Genomic DNA, 12,152 nt, shown 5'->3' on the forward strand with positions numbered 1-12,152 from the left:
TGCCCCTCCGCTCCGAGGATGATGTGAGGGGGAGGGGACTCAGAGCCACGTGTCTCCAGCCTACCGTCACGTGACACTAATGCCCCTCCCACCAGTGGTCCAAACACAAGATGGCGCGGGGAGGCGGCGGGAGACGCTGAGCACCGGGAGAGAGCCCGGCGGAGGTGAGAGCGCGCAGCATGCCGGGAGAAAGGGCGTGGTCAGAGCACAGTCCGTTGTGTGAGGGGGAGGGGTGCAGGTGATTGTCATCATCTAGGAGGTGAGGGAGGATGAGGCTGCGGATAACGGGACGGAGGCTGCTGACATCTCTGACAGGACCCGCTCCCGCCCTCTGCATCATCCCTGTGACAGTGACTACAGGGGGTCACAGCGCGACAGTCAGTGGTGACTTACGGCTGTCAGTCATGTATTAGGGGGTTTCTTAGTGACAGCAGTACGTGACACGGTGTGTGGATGGGCCGGGGGGGATACGTGAGTGGTGAGGGGCTATCTCCTCCCAGTACCGGGCTCGCCGGTCCTACCGGTCGTGAAGTGTGACAAGCCATTGTAGTCTTTTTTGGGTGCCTGCCCAGCATTCTGTCAGCACTGTAGGTGCTGGAACTCCCGCTCTCACTTCCCAGCATGCATTGTTGCTGTCACTGATGGCTTCCCGGTTCTGCCCTGATCTCCCACCTCTGTCATGCCTTGATGTGGTTGCTGGAGACGGATTGCACTTGACAACAAGCAGCCGGATAAAGGTGTTGTCCTCTGTGGATGAAGGTGTGCAGTCCCCCTATGTGACAGCAGCCTGAAGCTTACACCAGGGCCACGCCGTGCTGTCAGTCATGTGACCACGGGTCTGTGCTGTGCACATCTGGCCACGTAGATGTGGTCGGCATCGCTCAGCCCCTTGTATAGAGCGCTCCAGTGTTCTCCGGGAGACATCTCTGCGAGCGACATGTCTCCTCAGCCCGGATCCCCCTCGTCCCCCACACTCACTAGATGGTCAGCGACTTTTATTTAACGTCTGCGGCTCTGTGGACAGAAGCGAGACCCCTACTCGCCGGGACATTGGTGAGATGATTTATTTGTTTTTCAGACGACATAATAATGAAGTGATTTGCAGATTGTCTATTACATCAGATCAGGTTTTGTGACAGGCCAGTGAGCACGTATGTCAGGCTCTGTCACACTGAACGTGGATGAGAAGCATACTGTCAGGAGGGGAGCGGTGCCAGTAACACTACACACTGATTAATTGACTACTGGCCACCGCTGCAGTCCTATCAGAGGTGTCTGATCTTCTAGACAAGGAGCACAGCGCTTCCAACCTTCACTATAGAGCTTGAAAGTGCTGCTCTGTAGCAGGCCTTATCCATAGCTGTCTCTGCTTTTAGTATCGCAGAGCACACAATGGTCAACTATGCGCGTGTGACCTCTCACCCTGGGCCTGGGCAGCCAGGAGAGCAGCACCCTCTTCCCCAGCAATTGGGGAGGAAGCCGGGGAGAGGTCCCTCCTGAAACGCTCATGTGCAACAACTTAAGAATCTAAAAGAAGTCCTCATTAAAGTGTTGGCCTGTCTGTATATAGCCGTGTAGCCCGCTTGGTTTTGAGACTTCCAAACTTCTGTCTGTGTGATATTCATTGTGAGAACTGGAGGCAACGCGCGTGCATTAACCCACAAGATGCCTGACACCACTGTAAGTCTGGTGCAGTCGGCCTGTCAGGGACGTGGTGACTACTCCCCAGCCTCTGAACGCTGCCAGTAAGTATTACGTGCTCAGAGGGCATGAATGATGAAAATCTCTGAAATCTGACGGTACAGCACAGCTAAGTGGGCGCCCTGTCAGAATGTCTTATGGTAAAATGTAGGTGTGGGGTTGACGTTTGAGCACGTGCCGATGGCCTTTACTGGCAGACATGCTGCATCTTACAGTATGTCACGAGTTTAGGATGAGTTACATAATATGTCAGCGCCAGCCTGCATCAATATTCAGTAGTGGAGAAAAATCTAAAGCAGTAAGCCTTCAGATATTTGCTTTCATATTCTCTGCAAGCAAAGTGATGTGTTATTATTATTGAGTTCATAGAATGTTAGCATTGGAAAGGGACCTCCAGGGTCACCGTGTGCAGCCCCCCGCAGTTGTATACAGCTAAGGATACATCACTGCTATTTAACAGTATCTGATTTTTGACAACTGAGCCTCTAGAGCAGAATGGAGCACAGCCGCAGCACACAGTAACCTTACAGAGGTATAGCGGGATCCTTCTATAAGCCCTTAGGTGATTTATGCAGTGCTGACTTGTAAGAAAACCCATGGCTGACACAAGCGGAGCTGCAGTTTGATGTGCCGCAGACCCACATGCAGATTAGCCCCGTTCAGTTGGGCCAGTTCACGTCTGGCAAACTGCACGTGGGTTTCTGATTTCAACATTGTTGCTTGTTCTTTCGGAAATGTGGGTTTTGAGTTCTCACCTTGAAGAATTACACAGATTTCGCATTGGATTAATTTGCAGAATTCGTATTTGTGTTTGAACAATTCCTAAAACCTTCATTTTTATTAATGTTCGGTTCATATAATATTGTGAAAGTTGCACCTTTTGTGCTGTATCGAACAGAAAAAAACATGCCTCCTATTAAACTTGGAGCTGTAGTATATGTTCCATATATTTCTATGGGCGTTTCAACATTTATGGTCCGAATACAGACCTCAGTGTCTGGAATGGCCTCAGGTCTCCTACCCGGAACGTAGCAGCCTTTAAGGACATATATGACGCTATCAAGTTTGGGTTGGAAGATCTGCGGTTGGTCCGTATTTGGACCATGAATGACAGAAGTGTGACATGCCTTGGTCTTGTAGTGTGGTGTTCAACTGCAGTACGAGTATAGGTAAAGCATGTAACAGCCATGTGTGGTTCTTGGGCACACGGTAAATATTCTCCACGGTTCGGGGGGCCCTTATTGTTGGGGTTTTGTGATTTCTACTGTGCAGTCGATCTTAGTAGCGCCTGGTCTGTAAGTGGCTCTGTTAGTCGTCATCTTTGAAAAGTGACTGTACCGTCGTGACAGATTTGGGTTAAAGTTGCCCTTTTGAATTTGATTAATTTCTTTTGTAGTTTCTTAAATGGGAAAAGTGCCAGCTATGCTACTGGAAAATTACAGTGTATTAATTCCCGGTTTCCTTTAATCCGCTCAGTGATGAATAATAGCATAAGGTAGATGGAAAACTTTGGAGCAGAGTTTTATAGGTGTTCTCCGTACTTTAGTGATATGACAATCTCACTAATGCCTTGTGCACTTTTGTATATAGCTATGTTAAGGCTCCTGACGTACAGAGATTCTGTGTAACGACTGGCATGCTCCATCGAATGTACGGTAGTATTCTCCTCTAGAAGCATTAGTGTTCACTAGATTACAAATTATTATTTTCTATTGGGGTACGTTTAGGCCCCAGTCACCTTGTCAAAGCAGGTATACCAGGACCTGGAGACTGTACAGCTACAGACAGGGATGGTACCTATTGAATGACAAGGAGCAGAGAGCTTGAAAACTTTTGGGAATTGCTGTATTGAAAAACCAAAATACATTTTCTTTATACACAACATAGCATTTACTTGATGAAACTGGAATATCCCTTTAATGTTATTACATACTCAAATTACACCCAAACATTTAACCCTGCTATTCTCCTGGTTACCACTATACACTTGTTATCTTCCGGTCATTTTTGACCGGACCTAATAAAGTCTTGATTTTTAGCTAATTTAAGTGTTTTAATTGAATAATTTTTGCAGTATTGTATGTGAACCTGGTTGTTTATAAACACATGAAAAATGGAAAGAAAAACTTACTTTTTATTGTTTTTTTTGTCAAAACATTTAACATGGCTTTATTGGAATATTTATGCATATTGCATATTGGCACATACAAAAATAATGATTCATCCAACTGTAAACTATAACTAGTAACAATAAATGTATGTGTAAATCTGCATGGACCAAAATGACCTAAATAAATTGATAAATAGTAGTAGATGTAATATATAGTCCAAAATGAGATTATAGCTCCTTTATTTTACTCATAAAATGGCTGGAGATCACTATAAAAGGCTATCGGTAATTTTTGACCGAAGAGTACAAGTGTATAAAAAATTGTGGAGCAAAAAGTAAACACAAAAAAAATATATAAAAATACGCATAGTAAGAACCCCTCAAATGAGGAAAAGTCAATCAACCACAAGTTTCAGAACCGCATCTTGATTTAAAAAAAAAAAATATTAAAGTTCAAAATCGGTTGTTTTTGACCGAAGACAACAGCAGGGTTAATTAACTTCAAAACTTAATACAACCTTTTTTTTAAATATACCCTATCGTGATTGCTGGGGGTCAGATCTGACCCCCAGTGATCTTAAGAATGGGGCTCTAGTCTGCATGCTCTTTGCATCAGTCCCATAGAGAATGAGTGGAGCAGTGGTTCACGTTCGACCTCTGCTCATTTCAGGCAAGGCTCTTCAGGGCTTGGTTCTTGGGATTGGTGATTCCTCCCGCCTTCATGAAGCTATTCCCTATCCACAAACCCTTTAACTGGTCTTAAAAATATCCCTTAAGGCGATTCTAGTATAAATTATATGCTCTTCCATACAATATGAGTGTGTTACTACTCTGTACAGCGCCTGGAATGGGATGTAGTTCCTAAAATGGCACGTGTTTTGCCTCTGTTCATGGATTCTAGAGGATAATGACCCTGTAATTTGCACACTGAGTGCCACTGTGCCGTAGTGCTGAGCTTGCAGGGTCTGCCTTTGATTCTCCTGTGTGCATGAGGCTTAATACTGAGTCCAGTGGATGTTTCTCAGGCACCAAAGGCTGCTCTGTGCTGGCTCTGAATGACACCCCACAAGGTCCAAAGCAGCATCAAAATCCAAAGTATCTGATGCTCTAGAAACTTCTCATAGGGATAAAATAGAATAAAAGTTATATCTTTAAAAGCATTTGGCAGTGGTTAAAATTGAGCTAGATGGAAAAAGCGATGTTTCGGCCATAATAGGCCTTTTTCAAACCAAAATTACAAATTAAAAAAAACAGCTGTCACAGGAGCCCAGAAGCTGTAATGCCTCAACCATCTGCATCAGGCCTGACATCTAGGCTAGACATTTCAAGCCCAGATACTTTTCAAGTGTTGATCACATCAGTGTTTCTTTCTTTGTTGCTTTCTACACACATACTTTAACACACTTTAAAAAATGGTAATCCTTTGAAGGTCATTTATTACCTTGCAGATTGAGCCTTGCAGAACTTTTAGGACCTATTGCTCCTTACTGCACAACTTCTGAGATGTCCAACCCATCCTAATAAAGGACTGCAGCTCTGCGTGTTTGTGTTTTTTTTTTTTTTCTCCGCAGTGGTGCCAGGTCCCCCAGTGTACAGGAATTGTACAACCGCTCCAATGATATGAATGGGTCCACGTTGCATTGTAACATTTGGATGGCCGATAACAGAGCCACTTTGGAGATACAGCACTAAGGCTACGTCCACATTAGCGTTCTGCGCCGCAGCGTCGCCGCATGCGTCATGCGCCCCTATATTTAACATGGGGGCGCATGGACATGCGTTGCACTTGCGTTTTGTGACGCATGCGTCAGGGCGCAGAGGACGCAACAAGTTGCATTTTTTTCTGCGCCCAAAACCATGCAAAAATGGACGCATGCGTCGCAAAACGCTGCGTTGTGCATGCGTTTACATTTGCGTTGCGTCGCCGACGCTGCGGCGCACAACGCAAATGTGAACGTAGCCTAAGCCTCCATTGTGTTCTATTAGTTCCCAAGATTTGTGGGAGTGAGATTCTGACAATATACCATCATGATGGGACTGACAATTTTCAAACAACCACTAGAAAATGTGTTTCAGGATAACTAGTGATGCATACATTTCTTTCTGAAGAATATGGCAAAAATAAAGATTTGTACCAGTCCTAGATGGCAGATTGAGGTGGAGAGGTTCGTTTCTTCTTCCCTTACTGATGTCACAGCTGAAATGTTTCTCACCAATCAATGAAATAGACAAAAAAATCAAGTTTGGTTATATGCTACAAGTTATGATGAAGAATCTCTGCCATCTGACACCTCTGGTGAACGGAACATGTGGTCACTGTTCTCACACCATGATTCACTCTTCTTGATCAGTCCTGTCTCTTCACAGGAAGGGTATCTCACTGCGAATGTGAGGGAAAAATCCAGTGGCGAACCCACCAGGTGACGGAAAGTCCTCATTAAATACCTGCCTTCTCAGAAACTGAAGTGACTTTTGAAACAGAAATCCTTGAGCTTAGAAGATGAATCCTACATGTAAAAATTTGGGAGCTCATGAACATTTTTGGCTTTGACTAGAATGCCCCAATGTCACGGCGGTTACCTGCATGCCTCTTCAGCACACCCTACTCGCCACGGTCACTGCACTGCTTATTCTTGTGTCAGGCTGTCTCACTGAGTCTGCCTCTTGCAGCGCTCCTCAGCACTGCTGCATCTTCCTACTGTTTCCACCTGGCTATAGTGGGGGCGCTGCCAGTGTTTGCAGGAATTTAACTCTGCAGTGTCCTGCAGAGATTAGGTTCCCTGGCCTATCCGGCGCCAGAAGGGTGTATTTGAGGAAGCTCCTCCCACCAGTCCTTGCCTGAACGTTGGTTCCTCATTAGTTCGTCTTCTAGTGTCCTACACTTGTTTGTATGCTCAAGTTATAGACCTGATTTGTTTACCTGTCCTGTCTTACCTCTAGGCTCCTGACCATGGCTACGTGTATCAAACTTGTGCTTCCTGCTCTAACCTTGGATTGTCTGACCACAGCTTTGCTTTCACCCTCCTGTACCTCGTACTCGGGTCTCTGACCCTCTGGTCAGCTGCTACTGTCCCAGGGACTGCCCTGTAATGGTACCTTCTGGTGGCCAATCCTATGCTCACCATCAGAGGCTCTAGTGAATACCTTAGTCATGCCTCTCAAGGGTAAGCGTGGCCACTTGTACAGTGGCTCCGCACCCACCAGTGTTACGCTCAGCATGATGCCAGGATAGTGGCGCACGGAGTCCTAAATATTCTATATTGCAGAGCTGTAGACATTTGATGTACTTGCATTTGACAGTCTGGCAGGGGATCTTCTCAATATTTGAAATGTCATTGTGATTTTGAGCACATAGTGTTACCTTAAATTTCACCAAGGTGAAGCCCACATGTCCTTGACTCTTTTATGGGGCCATCTCGCTCAGTTGGGTTTTGGGAATGTCTAGGCTTTTTCTCATATTCAAAAATCTGACCTCGTTTCATCAATGTTTTGATCAGATTTTCATCAGTCTTTGGTCAGTGTACCAGTTTTTACCATATGTTTCATCAGTTTTTCTTGTATACAAAAAGCCGGATTACTTACCGGTAATGCTCTTTTAGTGAGTCCACGACAGCACCCTACTGGAGAGAGGGATCTGCCCCACAGGAACAGGAAACCTACAGAAAGATAAAAGGGGGCGGTCCGCCTCTCCTCCTCAGTTTTGATTTCAGAGTACCCGGAGGACCGCCAATGTTAGGCAAATATCATTATTTAGTTTCAAAACTTATTTGCTCTGTTAGGTAAGAGGAATTTTACTTATTAGTATACACTATATTAACCTAGGGAGGGATGTGAGAGGGTGCTGTCGTGGACTCACTAAAAGAGCATTACCGGTAAGTAATCCGGCTTTTTACCCTTCGCCACGACAGCACCATACTGGAGATTTTCCAGAGACCATCACCTAGGGGGGGACCACTGTGCTGAGGACAGTCCTGCCAAAGTCTAGCTCAGAAGTTGATGATAGGTCAAGCCTATAGTGGTTATAGAAGGTAGAAGGATCTGACCAAGTTGCCGCCTTACATATAGTTTCTATTGGGACGTCTCCTCTTTCGGCCCAGGAGGATGCCATAGCTCTGGTAGAGTGCGCCGTTATGCCTTCCGGAGGGTTTTCTTTCCTCGTGGAATAAGCCAGTCTGATAGACTCCCTGATCCACCGGGATAAGGTGCTTTTTGTGACTCCATGACCTTTCTTGTGACCTTGGAAGGATATGAACAGAGCCCTACACTGTCGCCAGCTTCTGGTCTTTTCAATATATTTTAAAACTACTCTCCTAACATCTAGAGTGTGATATTTTTGTTCTTCAGGAGTGGAGGGATTACTGAAGAAGGTTGGTAGGATTATTTCTTGTGATCTATGAAATTTCTTTGCTACCTTGGGAAGGTAAGAGGGGTCTGGTTTAAGGATCAATTTATCCTGAAAAGTTAGTAGGAAAGGTGGATCTATGGAAAGAGCTTGGATGTCACCGATTCTCCTAGCTGAAGTCAGTGCTACCAAGAGAGCCGTTTTGAGTGATAGGTGTTTAATGGGTATTGAATCTATTGGTTCGAACGGAGAGTCCAGTCCGTTAGGGCTTGTAAAACTAAATTTAAGTCCCAGGATGGAACTCTAGGTATGTTAACGGGATTTATCCGTTCGCAAGCTGTGATAAATCGGGATACCCATCTATTGCCTGCAACGTTGTAGCCATAGAGGGCCACTAGTGCTGACACGTGAACTTTTAGCGTATTTACAGGTAACCCTAGTTCCCTCCCATTTTGAAGGAATTCCAAGATAGACTGTATTGAAATTTCTGATGTATTGGGAGATGTATGGAATTGTAAGAATTTCTTCCAAATTTTTGTATATATTTTTGTGGTGGAATGTTTTCTACTTTGGAGGAGTGTCAATCAATCCCTCCGAGAACCCCCTTAATTCTAGCATTTGCATTTCAAATTCCAGGCCGTCAGATGAAGATTGTTCACCTGAGGGTGGAAAAACGGCCCCTGGAAGAGAAGGTTGGGTATCGAGGGGAGGACCCAAGGATCTGACACCGACATGGTTTGTAGGCACGAGAACCATGGCCTTTTGGGCCAGAATGGAGCTATCAATATAATTCTCGCTCCTTCTTCTCTGATTTTCCGTATGATCTGAGGTAATAATATTATCGGAGAGAAGGCGTATGCCAGATTGAACTGCCAAGGGGCTTGGAGAGCGTCTAGAATGTCCGGATGATCCACTAAAGACAGGGAGGCAAATTTCCGTACCTGTCTGTTTCTTTTTGTGGCAAAGAGATCTATTTGAGGATGACCCCATAGGGATACTATCTCTTGGAAGACACGATGGTTTAGGCACCATTCTCCCTGTCTCAAGATGTGTCGACTCAAAAAGTCTACCTGCTGGTTGTTTTCTCCCTTTATGTGAAGCGCAGTAAGGGATGATAATGTCTTCTGCTGGGGAAATCTTGGATGTAGCAGAAAAACATCAGAGTCTCTGATCGAGTACCTCCTTGTCTGTTTAGGTATGCAACTGCGGTGGTGTTGTCGCAAAGGATTCTGACATCTTTTCCCCAGAGCTGTGGGAGAAAATGATAAAAGGCGTATTTTACTGCATTTAATTCTTTAAGGTTAGATGAGTTGCGGCATTCTTTCGTGTTCCATAACCCTTGGCAGAATTTACTTCCCATATGGGCGCCCCATCCGTGAGGACTAGCATCAGTGGTTATAGTGTGAGATGGTGTTATTACCCATGGAACACCATTCGTCAAATGGTTGGAATCTAGCCACCACGTTAAGGAAGTTAAAACTTCCTGGGACAGAGTTATTTTTGCATTCAGGTGACCAAGTAGTCGTCTTTCCTCCTGGAGAATTTGGTGTTGAAGTGCTCGTGTATGGTATTGTGCCCATTGGACTCCAGGGGTACACGAAATAAGAGATCCTAATAACGACATCGCTCTCCTTAAGGACATGTGTGGGTTATCCATGGCAGCTGTGACTTTGTCTGATGAGTGATATTTTTACCTGAGGTAGAAGACACTTTTGGGTTATGGAGTCTAGATGAAACCCCAGAAACGCTTGGAGAGAAAGTGGAGTAAGTCTGGATTTGTTGATATTGATGATCCAGCCTAGACCCGATGAAATTGTGTGAGCTAAACGGTCAGCGCATTGAGAAACTGAATTTCCGATGACTAAACAGTCATCTAAGTAGGGCACAATCAATGTCTCTTTTTGGCTAAGATAAGCCATCACCTCTAGAATTACTTTGGTGAAGATCCTTGGCACTGTTGAGAGGCCAAAGGGCATAGCTGCATACTGGAAATGACGAATCTTGCCTTCGATTATTACCGCTACCCTGAAGAATTTCTGGTATCTGTCATGGATAGGGAGATGGTAATAGGCATCCTTTAGATCAGGGGTGTCAAACTGCATTCCTCGAGGGCCTCAAACCATGAGTGTTTTCAAGATTTCCTTAGCATTCCACAAGGTGCTGGAATCATTCTGTGCAGGTGATTAAATTATCACCTGTGCAATACAAGGAAATCCTGAAAACATGACCTGTTTGCGGCCCTCGAGGAATGCAGTTTGACACCTCTGCTTTAGATCAATGCCCCCCATCATACAGTTTGGAAAAAGTAGCTTTATGGTGGATCTAATACATTCCATTTTAAACGTATCGTTCTTAACAAATGAATTAAGCTTTTTAAGGTTTATGATTGTCCTAAATGAACCATCAGGTTTGGAAATCAAGAATAGGGGAGAATAGAATCCCCTACCTTCCTGTTCTTTAGGAACTTGGACTAAAACCCGTTTTGATAATAGAGTTTGGATTTCAACCTCAAGGGCCTTTTGTTGTATAGGCGAGCTGAGGGATGTTATTACATAGGATTCGTGGGGATAGCGAGAGAATTGTAATTTTATTCCATCTCTGATTATATTTAAAATCCATGAACTGGTTGTTATTTTTTCCCACTGAGTGGTGAAAAATTTTAGTCTGCCCCCTACTGGAGTGGTTCTATCATCAGTATTTGTTTTCTTTTGGGGGGTTGGGACTTCTGAACATGGTACCTCTCTGTTTGTCTTCTTTAGTGGTCCATGTTGTCGACCTGTCCGTTTGCCTTCTTTTGCCAAACGGCCTTCTCTTAAAGGCCCTCCTATAAAAGGGAATAGAGGAGTCAGGAAAAGCTTTTTTCCTGTCTTTTGCTTTTTTGAGTATCTCATCTAAGGTTTTTACCAAAGAGGTACTCACTCTCACATGGGATTGCGCATATTTTAGATTTTGACTGCGCGTCCCCTTTCCAGCTTTAAATCCATAATGCTCGTCTTGCGTTGTTTACAAGACCTGCAGATCTTGCTGCCAAGCGGAGAGAATCGGCAGATGCGTCCGCCATAAAGGCTGCTGCCCCTCGTATTAAGGGGATAGCAGCCCCAATTTTTCTCTGGAAACTTTATCTTCAATTTGTTGGTCTAATTGGTCAATCCAGATGAGCATTGACCTGGCGGTGCAAGTGCTAGCTACTGCAGGTTTGAATATGCCTGTAGTTGCTTCTCAGGATCTTTTAAGGGACGACTCCGCTTTGCAATCCAGAGGGTCAGCAAGTAGTCCCGCAGGCAATGTGGACTGCTTAGAAGTAGAGGCAACGGCTGCGTCAACCTTAGGGATCTTGGTCCATGTAAGAAGCTCATCGTCACTAAACGGGTATTTCCGTTTTGACGCAGAGGGTAGAAAACTTCTCTGATCCTGCTTCTCCCACTCTCTTTTTTTAATTAATGCTTTCACTGCTGGTATGACTGGAAAACGTCTCCTTTTTCTCTCTGCTAAACCTGCGAACATTATGTCCTGCGTGGTTTGTGCACCCTTTGTCTCCTCACACCCCATGGTATTTCTTATTGACTTTACTAAATTGTCCACACTGTCTAAGGGGTAACATGAACGTCCCTCGATTTCTGATGAGGATGATGATGATGATGATAAGGAGGCTTCCGTGAGTACAGCTTGGTCACTATCGGAATCTGACGCAGGTGTTGGTATTTTAGATTTACTTTTGTGTGGCTTATCCTGGGACATAGCTTTTAGCTCCTCTCTAATAATGGCGCGTAAGTCCGTAATGGACACTGCCGCTCCCTGTGTTGTTTCCGTTGAACAGTCCTTGCAAAGCTTTTTAGGGTATGAGTCTGGTAGGGGCTGGCTACATAAGGCGCATTCCTTATGTTTAGTCTTTTGTCGTTTTTTTAATCGGATCAGAAGGCTGAGGTCTTGTCCTAGATCCGTCGCTTTTATGACCGGTATCAGAGGATCCTCTAGAGCGATCTTTGGCGGGGGGTAGTG

At 44.9% G+C, this 12,152-nt stretch overlaps 1 protein-coding gene across 4 annotated transcripts in view; it reads left to right on the forward strand.

Annotated features, from left to right (window-relative positions):
- DENND4A (DENN domain containing 4A) overlaps positions 1-12,152 on the forward strand; it is a 123,457-nt gene that overhangs the window by 19,540 nt on the left and 91,765 nt on the right. For 3 of the 4 annotated variants that reach the window (XM_077263289.1, XM_077263290.1, XM_077263291.1), the window contains exon 1: positions 59-164. The exons of the other annotated variant lie outside the window; for it this stretch is intronic. The gene's annotated coding sequence lies outside the window, so the exon portion shown is untranslated. Of the gene's footprint in view, positions 1-58; positions 165-12,152 lie in introns of those variants that run through there. 4 annotated transcript variants of the gene reach the window in all.

The sequence above is a fragment of the Ranitomeya variabilis genome, chromosome 5 (assembly GCF_051348905.1).
Source record: "Ranitomeya variabilis isolate aRanVar5 chromosome 5, aRanVar5.hap1, whole genome shotgun sequence".
NCBI lineage: Eukaryota > Metazoa > Chordata > Amphibia > Anura > Dendrobatidae > Ranitomeya > Ranitomeya variabilis.